The 18004-nt window shown below is 47.1% G+C and overlaps 1 protein-coding gene across 2 annotated transcripts in view; it reads right to left on the reverse strand.

Annotated features, from left to right (window-relative positions):
• GALNT14 (polypeptide N-acetylgalactosaminyltransferase 14) overlaps nucleotides 1-18004 on the reverse strand; it is a 473304-nt gene that overhangs the window by 218041 nt on the left and 237259 nt on the right. The window lies entirely within an intron of this gene.

The following is an 18004-nucleotide window of genomic DNA, read 5'->3' on the forward strand; positions in this document are numbered from 1 at the left end:
GTAAGAATTCCACCCTCTTGTCTGTGTGTGTTGTGTATGGAAGACATCATGGCAGCTAGACTCTACCCACCAGCTCAGAGACAACTGAAAATTAGAAATGGAGCCTGCAGAAGGCAAAAATGGTGAAACATGCAGGACACAAGTCATATAATGGCCAGAAAGTGCTAAACACAAGATTTTGGACAGCCACCAGAAATGACAGGAACACTTTAAGAAGCCGTTTATCATGTATTCTCTACTTTCTTACATGATATAAGTCACTGGTAAAGTTGCATCAAGAGTTAACTCATGTGGAAGGAAACATAATTTCCCTGATATGATCTGCCCTAAATAAGTAGAGACATCATTAAAATATTGTCTTCTCTCAGAATCATAGTTGATGATGATCCGCTAAAATTAAATGCTGAGGAGTTAATTAGTCGTCTCTAGCTTTCTATAATTAGCATGTTCCATGATTGAGACCACTTGTAAATGTTTAGGCTGCAAAAAAAAAAAAAAACGCCACAATTTAATGTTTCTAATATAATGACATCTGCAAACTAAAGATGAAGGAATTTACTCATCACATTCGGGTTTTGCTAAATAGTAATTTTTTTTTCAAATGTTTATCCAAATCTACTATTATAAAATGACTCAGAGACCGGGGTGGGAGATTTTTAAGGTTGTGATTTGTCGGTATCACCAGAGCGTTATTCACAAAATGTAACACATCAAATATCTTTAATTTTGCCTACATATTTAGGACAAAAGAACTGTAGATAACTCGGGGACCACCTTGGTGTAACACACGTGATCCAGGTGTCCTGGGCTCCGCTTCCTTCACCTCGGCCTGCTGCCCTCTGCTGTGCTCCGCGCCGCTCTGCGCAGGTTGCCCGATGTGGCTCAATGACGTTTCCTCCCTAATATTATTTAGGATCCACTCCTGCATCTTAGTATTAAGACTCTAGTGTCTTATTACTGAGCTCGGCAGTTTAACCCTCCTTATGCCGTCTATGCATTCACCCTTGCTTCGTTTCCACTACAATTGTATTTATGCTCCTATGTCTCCTATGTGTGAAGACATTGCTTCCCGCATTCCTTCCCTGCCTTCTGCGCCGACACCCAGGGCCCGGGTGCCTGCCTGGACCTGGAGCTTGGAGGTGCCACCTCACCAGGTGAGCCTCAATACTTGGCCTCTAATAAATATACAAGCTCAGATCTAATTTTGACTCCATTATTTAGATTTGCTTAAAGGGTAACAATACTTTCAAGCTGTCAGGCGCGTACATGAAGAATAACACTATATCTAGCCCTTATACGACTTGTATTCCGCATTTTCACTAGTTTCACCTCTACAGGCTCGGTCTCTTAATTTGTAATTGACTCTGAGCTAGCGGGGTCAGGATTAGCTGCTATGTCATCCTGACACAGCACAGCATTGCACACAAAGAGGGATTCCTTTTATTTGTTCCATTTTTTTTAAACACATAGAGACTAGCAGCACCATGGAAGGAAGTGTAGGTGATTACTGAGCAGCGTAATTGTGAATCCAGCTCTGGGCTAAGGTGAGAGATGTTTTATTTATTCCTTTTTTTATCACACAGAGAGAAACAGCAACATTGAAGGAATTGCTGAAGAATACTGAGCAGTGTAGTGGTGAGTCCAGCTCTTGGGTAAGGTTAAAGATGTCTTATTCATTTCTTTTTTTAGCACGCAAGAGAAAAACCACAGCATTGAAGGAATTGTAGAGGAATACTGAGCAGCATAGTGGTGAATACAGTTTTGGGAGTGAGGGAAATGTGTCTTATTCATTCCTTTTTTTACCACACAGAGAAACAGCAGAATTGAAAGAATTGTAGGGAAATACTGAGCAGTGTAGTTGTAAATCCAGCTCTGGGATAAGATGAAATATGTTTTAGAAATCTCAGAATGATTCCTTTTGTGTTTCACAGTTCTTCTCACACTTCCTCACCCTCCATAAAGGATGATATGAGGATGTGACAGATTTCTCTGATAAGATATATTGCACAATTTCTCATATTTCCTTGTTCAATTCACTCATGCAAAGTGTGCTGAAAGTACAGCCCCAATGTCAGAAGTAATTTTTAAGAATCTAAACTTATATTTCACCTACTATATTACATGTGAAATTGAAAGGTTACTTGAAGGCTGAGGATGGGAGTCTCAGAGGACTATTCAGTAACTGTAACTCAACTAATAACTTCACTTCTGCTTTTATTCTATGGGAAAAATTAAAGTCCGGATGTAGCGAAAAATATCCCGATGCAGAAAAGTGTAATTCAACAGCTAACAATACAAATTCAATGGGTTTGTTGTGTTACGATAACTTTCTGCGCCGTCAAGATCTTTCGCGTGTTGGTTTAAAAATTGCTACATCTGTAGATAACGTGGAACCGATGCCTTCAAAATGTGGTGATGGAGAAGGACGTTATCAATTCCATGGATGGCAAGAAGAACAAATAAATCAATTTTGGAACAAATCGAGCCATATATGTCACCGAAGCAAAGATCACCGAGCTACGACTGGTCTACTCTGGACACATCATACGAAGAGAACGATCACTGGAGATGGACATCATGGTCGGAAGAATGGAAGGAGCAAGGCGAAGAGGAAGACCAGCAACCTGATGGCTTGATACTATCAAGATAATGGTGGTGAAGATCTTGGAGATCCTATCTAGGTTTGCACAAGATCGATCTTCCTTCAGATTGTTCATCCATCAATTCGCCAGGTCTCGAGCCAAAGGCCATTAAAAGAAAAAGATAACTTGGTTTCAACTTGGAATCTAATAAGAATCTAAGCTCAGATCTAATTGTTATAACCTTCAAAGACACAGATCATAAGGTCACACGTTTACTAAGATCCACCGGAATGACACAGAACACCAAGAACATTTTGACCAAATGACAGACATGTAATTTCAGTGAGTAAAAGACTTATATTTCACCTCCTGTACTTGACGGCCTGGCCCAATAGTGGTGAAATCATAAGGTGATGAACCGTTCATCTTTAATTCCATAAGGTCACACGTTTACTAAGATCCACCGGAATGACACAGAACACCAAGAACATTTTGACCAAATGACAGACATGTAATTTCAGTGAGTAAAAGACTTATATTTCACCTCCTGTACTAGACGGCCTGGCCCAATAGTGGTGAAATCATAAGGTGATGAACCGTTCATCTTTAATTCCAACATTTAAGAATAACCTTTGTTTTATTTTATTTCCTTTTCCATGAATCAATAATACATGTGAAAATAAGAAGCTTTGTAATAAATCTTATCAGAGAAATCTGCTTCTTTCTTCTCTGGGATTTATCCTTCATTCTCAATTCACAGTAAAAAAAAAAAAAAAAAAGAACCTGGCTTAAGTGAATTAATATTTTCACAGTTCTAGGACAGTTGCTGCTCATAATGTTCTATGGAGATGGAAGAGTGGATGAAACGGTAGGAGAAAGAGGCTAACACAGAAATTCTGCTGCAAGTTCTCCAGAAACAACAGTTACGCTTCATAGTCTACCTGTCGTTTCGGGAGAACTTGCAGCAGAACGCATGTGCTTGATTCTAGCACCTCCCATCTCCATAGACCTTTACGAGCAGCAACTGTCAAATCCTATGTCAGAAATGGGAAAATCTGCAATCACTTAAGACAGAACTTACCCAGATATTTTAGCCTAATTCACAATCTGCAACTTTTTAAAATGTTGCTAAACTTTTCCCGATGTCCTACTGTAGCACCAAATGTAATCTTATTTTTGAGCAGCTGAAAACTATCGTGCACATTTTAAAGGATTGCGCGACGTTTTTATATAAAATGCGCAAAAAAGGTTAAAAAAAAAAAAAAACCTCAAAATAATATTTTTTATTTTGAGAAATTTGGGGGATAAAGGGTGCAAAAAAGGTAAAAGAAAAAAAACAACATTTTTAATGTTGTGGAATTTGGGTTAAGAAAAAACCCGCCATGAATACTGCTGAGCATGCGAAATCAAGGAGCACTCCACTGCTCTTAGTGTAGCTATGCATTATATTCCACTACCATAGGGTCTTAGCATGGAGCTGTTGTGGGGTCCTTGGAAACAGGTTGCCATCCCCATTACTTTTGGGTGGGAAGAATAAGAAGCTGTGCAGGTCTCCCTGTCACTCGTCCCATCTATATTGTGTGGCAAAGCCATGCCCCAAAATGGGGGGCCCAATTTGAACTTTACAATTGGCGACCCCTCTCTTCTTCGTATACCGCATGCTTCCTCTACTGTAAAAGCTGCACATCCATCAGGAGTAACATTCCTCATTCTCGGCATTTCGCACTCAACGAAGATTTGTTATATGTTCCCTAAATAATATAGAAAATTCTACAAGATGGAAATTGCTTTTTTTTTATTATTATTATTATTTCATTCCAGCAGCTCTGAGTTCATTTTAATACACATTTAATTGGGATTTAGGAACTCGGAGTTAATAAGGTTTAACCATCTGTTCACGATTCGGTGATGTCGGCTGTTACCACAACACGGCTCGCGCTCCAGAGTCATTGATCCTGACCCGGAGTGAAGGATTTGTTCAATGGTCGGATGTTAGTTTATTAGTTCAGTGTTTATTGCTCGAATTTACCAGTCCCTTCCACTGCAGAGGAGAGATAACGAGACGCCACCGCGCTATGAAGAAAACGCTCTCCAAAAGTAATGGCGGCTTCACACTGGCTGCACCTGAACACAACAAGGACAGGAGGTTTATACAGGACCTAGGATCCTATTTTTCTGTTCAGAGAAGAGGCCTCTGTAAAGAAACAATTGCATATTAAAATTTCCCAGAGAGGGATTGCATGGCCTATAAGTCTCCTTACACTGACATGTCGCTCTCCACAAAGAGAAATGTTACCACTTAGATCGTTTTATTTTTTTATCTATATACATAATTGTCTAAGGGTCACTTCCGTCTGTCTGTCTGTCCTTCTGTTACGGATATTCATTGGTCCTGGCCTCTGTCTATCATGGAAATCCAAGTCGCTGATTGGTCGCCACAAAACAGCCATGACCAATCAGCGATGGGCACAGTCCGGAAGAAAATGGCCGCTCCATACTCCCCGCAGTCAGTGGCCGGCGCCCGCTCCCCGAAGTCAGTGTCCCCGGCGCTCCGCTCCCCGTAGTCAGTGTCCCCGGCGCTCCGCTCCCCGCAGTCACTGTCCCCAGCCCTCCGCTCCCCGCAGTCAGTGTCCCCGGCGCTCCGCTCCCCGCAGTCAGTGTCCCCGGCGCTCCGCTCCCCGCAGTCAGTGTCCCCGGCGCTCCGCTCCCCGTAGTCAGTGTCCCCGGCGCTCCGCTCCCCGCAGTCAGTGTCCCCGGCGCTCCGCTCCCCGTAGTGTGTCCCCGGCGCTCCGCTCCCCGCAGTCACTGTCCCCGGCGCTCCGCTCCCCGCAGTCAGTGTCCCCGGCGCTCCGCTCCCCGTAGTCAGTGTCCCCGGCGCTCCGCTCCCCGCAGTCAGTGTCCCCGGCGCTCCGCTCCCCGCAGTCAGTGTCCCCGGCGCTCCGCTCCCCGTAGTCAGTGTCCCCGGCGCTCCGCTCCCCGCAGTCACTGTCCCCGGCGCTCCGCTCCCCGCAGTCAGTGTCCCCGGCGCTCCGCTCCCCGCAGTCAGTGTCCCCGGCGCTCCGTTCCCCGCAGTCAGTGTCCCCGGCGCTCCGCTCCCCGCAGTCACTGTCCCCGGCGCTCCGCTCCCCGCAGTCAGTGTCCCTGGCGCTCCGCTCCCCGCAGTCACTGTCCCCGGCGCTCCTCGCAGTCAGTGTCCCCGGCGCTCCGCTCCCCGTAGTCAGTGTCCCCGACGCTCCGCTACCCACAGTCACTGTCCCCGGCGCTCCGCTCCCCGCAGTCACTGTCCCCGGCGCTCCGCTCCCCGCAGTCACTGTCCCCGGCGCTCCGCTCCCCGTAGTCAGTGTCCCCGGCGCTCTGCTCCCCGCAGTCACTGTCCCCGGCGCTCCGCTCCCCGTAGTCAGTGTCCCCGGCGCTCTGCTCCCCGCAGTCACTGTCCCCAGCGCTCCGCTCCCCGTAGTCACTGTCCCCGGCGCTCTTCGCAGTCAGTGTCCCCGGCGCTTCGCTCCCTGTAGTCAGTGTCGCCGGAGCTGCGCTCCCTGCCTTCACTGTCCCCGGCGCTCCGCTCCCCGCACTGTGTCCCCAGCGCTCCGCTCCCCACACTGTGTCCCCGGCGCTCCGCTCCCCACACTGTGTCCCCGGCGCTCCTCTCCCCTCTCTCCATACTCCCCTCCGGTCACCGCTACAACAGGGTTAATGCCGGCGGTAACGCACTCCGTTACCGCCGCTATTAACCCTGTGTCCCCAACCTTTTACTATTGATGCTGCCTATGCGGCATCAATAGTAAAAGAAAGTAATGTTAAAAATAATTACAAAAACAAAAAACCTGCTATACTCACCCTCCGTTGTCCGCTGAGCCGCTCGCGCATGCCGCCATCTTCCTTTCCCAGCGATGCTTTGCGAAATTACCCATAAGACCTAGCGGTCTCGCGAGACCGCTAAATCATATGGGTAATTTTGCAAAGCATCCTGGGAACGCAAGATGGCGGCAGCCACGTGCCCAACTGCACAGGATCCCAGGAGGCGGAGACACGGGACGCAGAGGAGCAGCGACCAGAATGGTGAGTATGTTCAACTACAAGGGGCCCTTGGATCGTTAGGTGAGTATGTTTATTTTTTAACCTGTGACATACGTGGCTCGGTAATATAGTTCGTCACTGTGCAATATACTACGTGGCTCTGTGCTGTATACTACGTGGCTGGGCAATATACTACGTGGCTCTGTGCTGTATACTACGTGGCTGGGCAATATACTACGTGGCTCTGTGCTGTATACTACGTGGCTGGGCAATATACTACGTGGCTCTGTGCTGTATACTACGTGGCTGGGCAATATACTACGTGGGCTGTGCAATATACTACATCACTGGGGCAATATACTACGTGGACATGCATACTCTAGAATACCCGATGCGTTAGAATCGGGCCACCATCTAGTGTAAAATAATGTTTCTATTTAATTTAAGGTGTTTACATAGGAACTATTGTTTTTATATAGGACGGACAGTGTTTATAAATGATCTATAGTGTTCGGATTTAATTTATATTATTATTTATTGTTAGAGCGCCATTTATTCCATGATTTGATTTGTGATTATATTAGAGGATCTGGTTTTTTTTTATAGGACTTTTGGTGTTCATATTGTATTCATTTTATATTTATCTAATATAGGACGTGTCTTTTACCACTGTACTAACTACGCCGCTTATATATTTTTATAGAGGATGTATGGAGTTTATATTGTAGATTTAATTTATAGTGTTTATATAGCAACTATGGTGTTTGGAAAGGACTTATGGTGCTCACATAGGATTGATGGTGTTTTATTTCATTTATAGTGATTGTATAGGACGTACGGTTGTTATGAAGTACTTACGATGTTTATATAGGACCTATGGAATAAATGTGGTTTGTAAGGCATGCTGGTGTATATAGGACGTGCTGCTGCTTCTATAGGACCCTCGGTGGTGTACGAATGTCTCCTGCTGTGGGGATGTGGGGCAATCAGTTGTGATCGATGCACAGTTCGCTTCACTTTGGGAAAATCAATAGTCTTAGATGAACTGAAGATGAATCGATCTGCACATTCTATGGTCTCAGAGATATGCTGGATGTTTAGAGCCGTCAGTATTGCAGCAGAGGTGAGGGCGATCATACAGTCACCAGGTCACCCAGGCTGCACGGAAATGCTCAGTTCTGCTCCGTTCTCGCATCTTCTAGTTTGACTTTCATGCAATTCTTGATAATAGCAGAATAAATCTAGGAATATCTCCTGTGCGTGATATTACTGAGAAGTGGAAGGAAGCGCAGCAACTCAGCCACGAAGTGGAGACCCCATAACATTACAGAGCGAGGGGGCCGAGAGCTGAGAGGCAGAGGGCTGAAAAGTCACCACCGCTCTGCTGCCCCCATAACTGCAGAGTTCAGACCTCCATTGTATCAGCACAAACACTGCGCCCCCGCCGGGAGCTTCAGCTGCATGCAGCCGTACATCACCAAGCACAATGCCGAGCATCGGATGGAGAGGTGTAAAGCCGCCACCACTGGACTCTGGAGGAGACGTGTTCTGTGCAGTGACGGATCACACTTCTCTGATGGAGGAGTCTGGGTTTGGTGATTCCAGGAGAACGTTACCCCCTGACTGCACTGTGCCCCCTGTACAGATGGTGGAGGAGGATAATACTATGGGCTGTTATAGGGGCCGTCCTCGGACCCTCAGCTCTAGTGATGGGAAATCTTAATTTCCAGACATTAAGGACAATTGTAGCCTCAGCTTTGTGGGAACAGTTTCCCCATGACTGCACCCAGCGCACAAGCTCCATACAAACATTGGGGGGGAGTTTGGTGGAAGAATAACACTGTCCCCAAACAACAGCTAGAGCAAAGGGAGTGGGCCTGGCCTCTCCCCAACACCAGGGTCTGACCTCACAAATCTGACCGTCACTAAAAATTACACTGGTCAATTCATTTTTTTCATGTTTTAATTTAATTTAGGACCCGAGAATAATAAGACACGCCACTAAAAATCAAAAGTAAACTGGGAGAACATCACAGGAATATCACATAGAATCCCGATGGTATCAACCTGTATCCGAGTCATTGCTGAGCACCAGGAGGAGATCCAGTAACCCCATGTGCATGATCTCCAGGGGGTGATACATACTGTCGCTGGGGTCTTCTGGGCATATTGATTTCTCTTGCAGTTGTCGGATGCAGGAATCTATTGATCTCTATGTTTGTGCCCCTCGTTCCCCCCTCCCTGGATACAATGGAGGCTCCTTCTCCTCCGTGCACTTTTCCGTGGGATTATTTGATGGATGAGAGCCGTTATTTAAAGCGAAATCTTAAATTGTCTGTTTTCCTTGGCATTGTGCGGCTTTTCCCCTGGAGGAGGGCCGCATGATTATTTGCATGATGCATTGGGTAGAGGGTGATCCCGGCTGATTTATGGGGCGCCGCTAAGATGACAACTCATTAAAAGCGTGTTTTATTGATCACGGGAAGAAGACGAGTTCATTTCTTAAGTCTATCGAGCCCTTCTGCACAGGAGCAGCGGCAGCAGCGTAAATCGACTTTGCCTCCAGCTACGCAGCGAGGCTGAAGGGGAAGATGCCTGGAAAATTGGGTCATGACGACGAATGTACAAGCAAGTGATCGTGAAGAAAGTAAAAACGGTATGTTCCGGTGGCCGCATTGTAGAAGTAAATGAAAAGTGTAAACACAATCACTGAATAATAACATTTATTACATTACAAGTTACTGGAAACAGTCAGCAAGCCTGTCCAAACACAAAGTAATAAATAAATGTACACAAAATGCCTAAAAATACTACCAAAGAGTGGTAACTAACACTGCCATATAGTAGCAACATAAAAGTACTAAAGAGTGAGGAAATATCAGAAACACAGGACAGCGGCCGCCGCACCCACATAGGAGAACTTGCAGCAGAACGTCCGGATCTGCCGCTTGCTCTTCTCTCCATAGAATTCTACAAGCACCAACTGTCATCTCCTATCTCATTACCAGGACAGTCCGTCTACACTGCATACAGGTTTTACCCATGAATTAAAGAAGAATGATCCGTCCAGGAGGAGAAAAAGCAGATTCCTCTGATAAAATATAGTACGAAGTTTCTTATATGAACTACTGATACAGTATATGATATAAAAAATTTAATCTATTGTTACATTTTAAGGATTTTAAATGAACAGTACCATATAGTGTAAACTGAGAAGAGATACACAGTATCAACAAAATACTGCTCCATAGTAACCACATAATAGTACTAAGCAGTGAGCACATAGTAGCATCATACAGTACCTAGAAAATACTGCTGAAAGGGGGCTTATAAAAGAGGGGCATATAATAAGCAATCAAAATACTGCCATATAGTAACCACATAATAGTACTATACAGTGAACACTTACCTATATTATATGGTACCTAGAAAACACTGAAAAGGGGGCTTATAAAAGAGAGCATATAATAAGCAATCACAAAATACTGTCATATAGTAACCATATAATAGTACTATACAGTGAGCACATAGTAGCATCATACAGTACCTAGAAAATACTGCTGAAAGGGGCTTATAAAAGAGGGGCATATAATAAGCAATCACAAAATACTGCCATATAGTAGCCACATAATAGTACTAAGCGGTGAGCACATAGTAGCATCATACAGTACCTAGAAAATACTGCTGAAAGGGGCTTATAAAAGAGAGGCGTATAATAAGCAATCACAAAATACTGCCATATAGTAACCACATAATAGTACTATAGAGTGAACACTTACCTATATTATATGGTACCTAGAAAACACTGAAAAGGGAGCTTATAAAAGAGGGGCGTATAATAAGCAATCACAAAATACTGCCATATAGTAACCACATAATAGTACTATAGAGCGAACACTTACCTATATTATATGGTACCCAGAAAACACTGAAAAGGGGGCTTATAAAAGAGGGGCATATAATAAGCAATCACAAAATACTGCCATATAGTAACCACACGTCTAACCAGAAAAAATGGAGTACACATCCAAAAATAAATCAAACAATTAAATTACATACATAATACATCAAAGACACATGTCATGCTCAGCGAAGAAAAAGCAAGATGGACACAAACCATGTGGCCGCCCACCACTGCAGAATATACCAAGTAAACTGCTATATAAGTAAATAGGACAAGGGAACACCATGAGGCTTCTTAATTAATGTACCATACATACAAATCCACGACACAGCTCCGCTACATACGTATTCCATCAGCTAAAGTATAAGCTCAATCATAGATGCCCCTTACCCATATCGCAGTGACAGGAGAACCACGCCGTGCAGCCCCAGCGCGCTTTTCGCGTCGGCTTCGTCGCCATATCGTAACCACATAACAGTAACCAGGGATTCAAGCTTCAGGAGGCTAATTTGCATATTCCAGGTGCCTTCTGGGAGAAGCGAAGTCTCCCTAAGCTAGAAGATCGTTGGGTACAGCCGGGACCAGCTGCTTCGAAAGCATCACCAAACCAGGGATTCAAGCTTCAGGAGGCTAATTTGCATATTCCAGGTGCCTTCTGGGAGAAGCGAAGTCTCCCTAAGCTAGAAGATCGTTGGGTACAGCCGGGACCAGCTGCTTCGAAAGCATCACCAAACCAGGGATTCAAGCTTCAGGAGGCTAATTTGCATATTCCAGGTGCCTTCTGGGAGAAGCGAAGTCTCCCTAAGCTAGAAGATCGTTGGGTACAGCCGGGACCAGCTGCTTCGAAAGCATCACCAAACCAGGGATTCAAGCTTCAGGAGGCTAATTTGCATATTCCAGGTGCCTTCTGGGAGAAGCGAAGTCTCCCTAAGCTAGAAGATCGTTGGGTACAGCCGGGACCAGCTGCTTCGAAAGCATCACCAAACCAGGGATTCAAGCTTCAGGAGGCTAATTTGCATATTCCAGGTGCCTTCTGGGAGAAGCGAAGTCTCCCTAAGCTAGAAGATCGTTGGGTACAGCCGGGACCAGCTGCTTCGAAAGCATCACCAAACCAGGGATTCAAGCTTCAGGAGGCTAATTTGCATATTCCAGGTGCCTTCTGGGAGAAGCGAAGTCTCCCTAAGCTAGAAGATCGTTGGGTACAGCCGGGACCAGCTGCTTCGAAAGCATCACCAAACCAGGGATTCAAGCTTCAGGAGGCTAATTTGCATATTCCAGGTGCCTTCTGGGAGAAGCGAAGTCTCCCTAAGCTAGAAGATCGTTGGGTACAGCCGGGACCAGCTGCTTCGAAAGCATCACCAAACCAGGGATTCAAGCTTCAGGAGGCTAATTTGCATATTCCAGGTGCCTTCTGGGAGAAGCGAAGTCTCCCTAAGCTAGAAGATCGTTGGGTACAGCCGGGACCAGCTGCTTCGAAAGCATCACCAAACCAGGGATTCAAGCTTCAGGAGGCTAATTTGCATATTCCAGGTGCCTTCTGGGAGAAGCGAAGTCTCCCTAAGCTAGAAGATCGTTGGGTACAGCCGGGACTAGCTGCTTCGAAAGCATCACCAAACCAGGGATTCAAGCTTCAGGAGGCTAATTTGCATATTCCAGGTGCCTTCTGGGAGAAGCGAAGTCTCCCTAAGCTAGAAGATCGTTGGGTACAGCCGGGACCAGCTGCTTCGAAAGCATCACCAAACCAGGGATTCAAGCTTCAGGAGGCTAATTTGCATATTCCAGGTGCCTTCTGGGAGAAGCGAAGTCTCCCTAAGCTAGAAGATCGTTGGGTACAGCCGGGACCAGCTGCTTCGAAAGCATCACCAAACCAGGGATTCAAGCTTCAGGAGGCTAATTTGCATATTCCAGGTGCCTTCTGGGAGAAGCGAAGTCTCCCTAAGCTAGAAGATCGTTGGGTACAGCCGGGACCAGCTGCTTCGAAAGCATCACCAAACCAGGGATTCAAGCTTCAGGAGGCTAATTTGCATATTCCAGGTGCCTTCTGGGAGAAGCGAAGTCTCCCTAAGCTAGAAGATCGTTGGGTACAGCCGGGACCAGCTGCTTCGAAAGCATCACCAAACCAGGGATTCAAGCTTCAGGAGGCTAATTTGCATATTCCAGGTGCCTTCTGGGAGAAGCGAAGTCTCCCTAAGCTAGAAGATCGTTGGGTACAGCCGGGACCAGCTGCTTCGAAAGCATCACCAAACCAGGGATTCAAGCTTCAGGAGGCTAATTTGCATATTCCAGGTGCCTTCTGGGAGAAGCGAAGTCTCCCTAAGCTAGAAGATCGTTGGGTACAGCCGGGACCAGCTGCTTCGAAAGCATCACCAAACCAGGGATTCAAGCTTCAGGAGGCTAATTTGCATATTCCAGGTGCCTTCTGGGAGAAGCGAAGTCTCCCTAAGCTAGAAGATCGTTGGGTACAGCCGGGACCAGCTGCTTCGAAAGCATCACCAAACCAGGGATTCAAGCTTCAGGAGGCTAATTTGCATATTCCAGGTGCCTTCTGGCAGAAGCGAAGTCTCCCTAAGCTAGAAGATCGTTGGGTACAGCCGGGACCAGCTGCTTCGAAAGCATCACCAAACCAGGGATTCAAGCTTCAGGAGGCTAATTTGCATATTCCAGGTGCCTTCTGGGAGAAGCGAAGTCTCCCTAAGCTAGAAGATCGTTGGGTACAGCCGGGACCAGCTGCTTCGAAAGCATCACCAAACCAGGGATTCAAGCTTCAGGAGGCTAATTTGCATATTCCAGGTGCCTTCTGGGAGAAGCGAAGTCTCCCTAAGCTAGAAGATCGTTGGGTACAGCCGGGACCAGCTGCTTCGAAAGCATCACCAAACCAGGGATTCAAGCTTCAGGAGGCTAATTTGCATATTCCAGGTGCCTTCTGGGAGAAGCGAAGTCTCCCTAAGCTAGAAGATCGTTGGGTACAGCCGGGACCAGCTGCTTCGAAAGCATCACCAAACCAGGGATTCAAGCTTCAGGAGGCTAATTTGCATATTCCAGGTGCCTTCTGGGAGAAGCGAAGTCTCCCTAAGCTAGAAGATCGTTGGGTACAGCCGGGACCAGCTGCTTCGAAAGCATCACCAAACCAGGGATTCAAGCTTCAGGAGGCTAATTTGCATATTCCAGGTGCCTTCTGGGAGAAGCGAAGTCTCCCTAAGCTAGAAGATCGTTGGGTACAGCCGGGACCAGCTGCTTCGAAAGCATCACCAAACCAGGGATTCAAGCTTCAGGAGGCTAATTTGCATATTCCAGGTGCCTTCTGGGAGAAGCGAAGTCTCCCTAAGCTAGAAGATCGTTGGGTACAGCCGGGACCAGCTGCTTCGAAAGCATCACCAAACCAGGGATTCAAGCTTCAGGAGGCTAATTTGCATATTCCAGGTGCCTTCTGGGAGAAGCGAAGTCTCCCTAAGCTAGAAGATCGTTGGGTACAGCCGGGACCAGCTGCTTCGAAAGCATCACCAAACCAGGGATTCAAGCTTCAGGAGGCTAATTTGCATATTCCAGGTGCCTTCTGGGAGAAGCGAAGTCTCCCTAAGCTAGAAGATCGTTGGGTACAGCCGGGACCAGCTACTTCGAAAGCATCACCAAACCAGGGATTCAAGCTTCAGGAGGCTAATTTGCATATTCCAGGTGCCTTCTGGGAGAAGCGAAGTCTCCCTAAGCTAGAAGATCGTTGGGTACAGCCGGGACCAGCTGCTTCGAAAGCATCACCAAACCAGGGATTCAAGCTTCAGGAGGCTAATTTGCATATTCCAGGTGCCTTCTGGGAGAAGCGAAGTCTCCCTAAGCTAGAAGATCGTTGGGTACAGCCGGGACCAGCTGCTTCGAAAGCATCACCAAACCAGGGATTCAAGCTTCAGGAGGCTAATTTGCATATTCCAGGTGCCTTCTGGGAGAAGCGAAGTCTCCCTAAGCTAGAAGATCGTTGGGTACAGCCGGGACCAGCTGCTTCGAAAGCATCACCAAACCAGGGATTCAAGCTTCAGGAGGCTAATTTGCATATTCCAGGTGCCTTCTGGGAGAAGCGAAGTCTCCCTAAGCTAGAAGATCGTTGGGTACAGCCGGGACCAGCTACTTCGAAAGCATCACCAAACCAGGGATTCAAGCTTCAGGAGGCTAATTTGCATATTCCAGGTGCCTTCTGGGAGAAGCGAAGTCTCCCTAAGCTAGAAGATCGTTGGGTACAGCCGGGACCAGCTGCTTCGAAAGCATCACCAAACCAGGGATTCAAGCTTCAGGAGGCTAATTTGCATATTCCAGGTGCCTTCTGGGAGAAGCGAAGTCTCCCTAAGCTAGAAGATCGTTGGGTACAGCCGGGACCAGCTGCTTCGAAAGCATCACCAAACCAGGGATTCAAGCTTCAGGAGGCTAATTTGCATATTCCAGGTGCCTTCTGGGAGAAGCGAAGTCTCCCTAAGCTAGAAGATCGTTGGGTACAGCCGGGACCAGCTGCTTCGAAAGCATCACCAAACCAGGGATTCAAGCTTCAGGAGGCTAATTTGCATATTCCAGGTGCCTTCTGGGAGAAGCGAAGTCTCCCTAAGCTAGAAGATCGTTGGGTACAGCCGGGACCAGCTGCTTCGAAAGCATCACCAAACCAGGGATTCAAGCTTCAGGAGGCTAATTTGCATATTCCAGGTGCCTTCTGGGAGAAGCGAAGTCTCCCTAAGCTAGAAGATCGTTGGGTACAGCCGGGACCAGCTGCTTCGAAAGCATCACCAAACCAGGGATTCAAGCTTCAGGAGGCTAATTTGCATATTCCAGGTGCCTTCTGGGAGAAGCGAAGTCTCCCTAAGCTAGAAGATCGTTGGGTACAGCCGGGACCAGCTGCTTCGAAAGCATCACCAAACCAGGGATTCAAGCTTCAGGAGGCTAATTTGCATATTCCAGGTGCCTTCTGGGAGAAGCGAAGTCTCCCTAAGCTAGAAGATCGTTGGGTACAGCCGGGACCAGCTGCTTCGAAAGCATCACCAAACCAGGGATTCAAGCTTCAGGAGGCTAATTTGCATATTCCAGGTGCCTTCTGGGAGAAGCGAAGTCTCCCTAAGCTAGAAGATCGTTGGGTACAGCCGGGACCAGCTGCTTCGAAAGCATCACCAAACCAGGGATTCAAGCTTCAGGAGGCTAATTTGCATATTCCAGGTGCCTTCTGGGAGAAGCGAAGTCTCCCTAAGCTAGAAGATCGTTGGGTACAGCCGGGACCAGCTGCTTCGAAAGCATCACCAAACCAGGGATTCAAGCTTCAGGAGGCTAATTTGCATATTCCAGGTGCCTTCTGGGAGAAGCGAAGTCTCCCTAAGCTAGAAGATCGTTGGGTACAGCCGGGACCAGCTGCTTCGAAAGCATCACCAAACCAGGGATTCAAGCTTCAGGAGGCTAATTTGCATATTCCAGGTGCCTTCTGGGAGAAGCGAAGTCTCCCTAAGCTAGAAGATCGTTGGGTACAGCCGGGACCAGCTACTTCGAAAGCATCACCAAACCAGGGATTCAAGCTTCAGGAGGCTAATTTGCATATTCCAGGTGCCTTCTGGGAGAAGCGAAGTCTCCCTAAGCTAGAAGATCGTTGGGTACAGCCGGGACCAGCTGCTTCGAAAGCATCACCAAACCAGGGATTCAAGCTTCAGGAGGCTAATTTGCATATTCCAGGTGCCTTCTGGGAGAAGCGAAGTCTCCCTAAGCTAGAAGATCGTTGGGTACAGCCGGGACCAGCTGCTTCGAAAGCATCACCAAACCAGGGATTCAAGCTTCAGGAGGCTAATTTGCATATTCCAGGTGCCTTCTGGGAGAAGCGAAGTCTCCCTAAGCTAGAAGATCGTTGGGTACAGCCGGGACCAGCTGCTTCGAAAGCATCACCAAACCAGGGATTCAAGCTTCAGGAGGCTAATTTGCATATTCCAGGTGCCTTCTGGGAGAAGCGAAGTCTCCCTAAGCTAGAAGATCGTTGGGTACAGCCGGGACCAGCTACTTCGAAAGCATCACCAAACCAGGGATTCAAGCTTCAGGAGGCTAATTTGCATATTCCAGGTGCCTTCTGGGAGAAGCGAAGTCTCCCTAAGCTAGAAGATCGTTGGGTACAGCCGGGACCAGCTGCTTCGAAAGCATCACCAAACCAGGGATTCAAGCTTCAGGAGGCTAATTTGCATATTCCAGGTGCCTTCTGGGAGAAGCGAAGTCTCCCTAAGCTAGAAGATCGTTGGGTACAGCCGGGACCAGCTGCTTCGAAAGCATCACCAAACCGCGCGCCGTAAGGCGCGCGAATTTTTGCCTGTAGGACATTACTGCAAGAGAGCTTGGCTGAGTAGATTACACAAGAAGGAAAACACACAGCAAGTCAGCAGGATCTAGGAGCAACATGGCAGATGTGACAACCTACATGGTGAGCTGCAGCATGTGCTACATGTTCACAGATCGACCAGAAGAAGAATCCAATTTCACCTGTCAGAAGTGTAGACTAGTGGCCCTTTTAGAAGAAAAGGTGCGGGGTCTGGAAGAAAGAATAGCAACTTTGAAACTCATCAAAGAGAATGAAGACTTTCTAGACAGAACAGAAGCATCTCTACTGGTCACAGAAGGTGCAAAAAGTGTCAGAGAACCTCCAAAAGCAGATGAGTGGAAGCATGTGACCAAAAGAAGCAAGAAGACCATGGAGAAATCACCAACCACACAACTGAAGAACCGATATCAAATCTTTGTAGAGGATGAAGATGGCACACCTAAGAATGAAGCAATACCAGCAAGCAAAAAAGAAAAGGGCACACAGCAACAAGTGACAGCAAAAAGTACAGCCAAGAAGCAACGAAGAGTGGTGGTGGTGGGAGACTCACTACTGAGAGGCACCGAAGCAGCCATCTGCAGACCGGACATAACTGCAAGAGAAGTATGCTGCCTTCCAGGTGCGATGATCAAGGATGTGACCGATAGGATACCAAAGCTCTTCAGCTCCAAGGACGTCCACCCATTTCTTCTGATACATGTTGGCACCAATGACACGACAAGGAAAGACCTACCGACAATCTGCAAGGACTTTGAAGAGTTGGGGAAGAAAGTAAAGGAACTGGATGCACAGGTAGTTTTTTCTTCTATCCTTCCAGTAGACGGGCATGGCACCAGGAGATGGAACAGGATCCTTGATGCAAACAACTGGCTAAGACGATGGTGCAGACAACAAGGATTTGGATTCCTGGACCACGGTGTGAATTACTGGTATGATGGACTCCTCGCCAGAGACAGACTACACCTCAACAAACCTGGGAAACACACATTCGCCAGAAGACTCGCTACACTCATCAGGAGGGCGTTAAACTAGAAGAAGAGGGGACGGGAAGAAAAACATTAGACTCGAACAAAGACGACCCAGGAAAACATACTCAGAAGGGAGGTAAGAACATTTCTAAAACAATCCACAGTGAGGAGATTGGAACAAAACAAAATCCTCTAAACTGCATGCTCGCAAACGCCA

The sequence above is a fragment of the Ranitomeya imitator genome, chromosome 5, assembly GCF_032444005.1.
Source record: "Ranitomeya imitator isolate aRanImi1 chromosome 5, aRanImi1.pri, whole genome shotgun sequence".
Classification (NCBI taxonomy): Eukaryota; Metazoa; Chordata; class Amphibia; order Anura; family Dendrobatidae; genus Ranitomeya; species Ranitomeya imitator.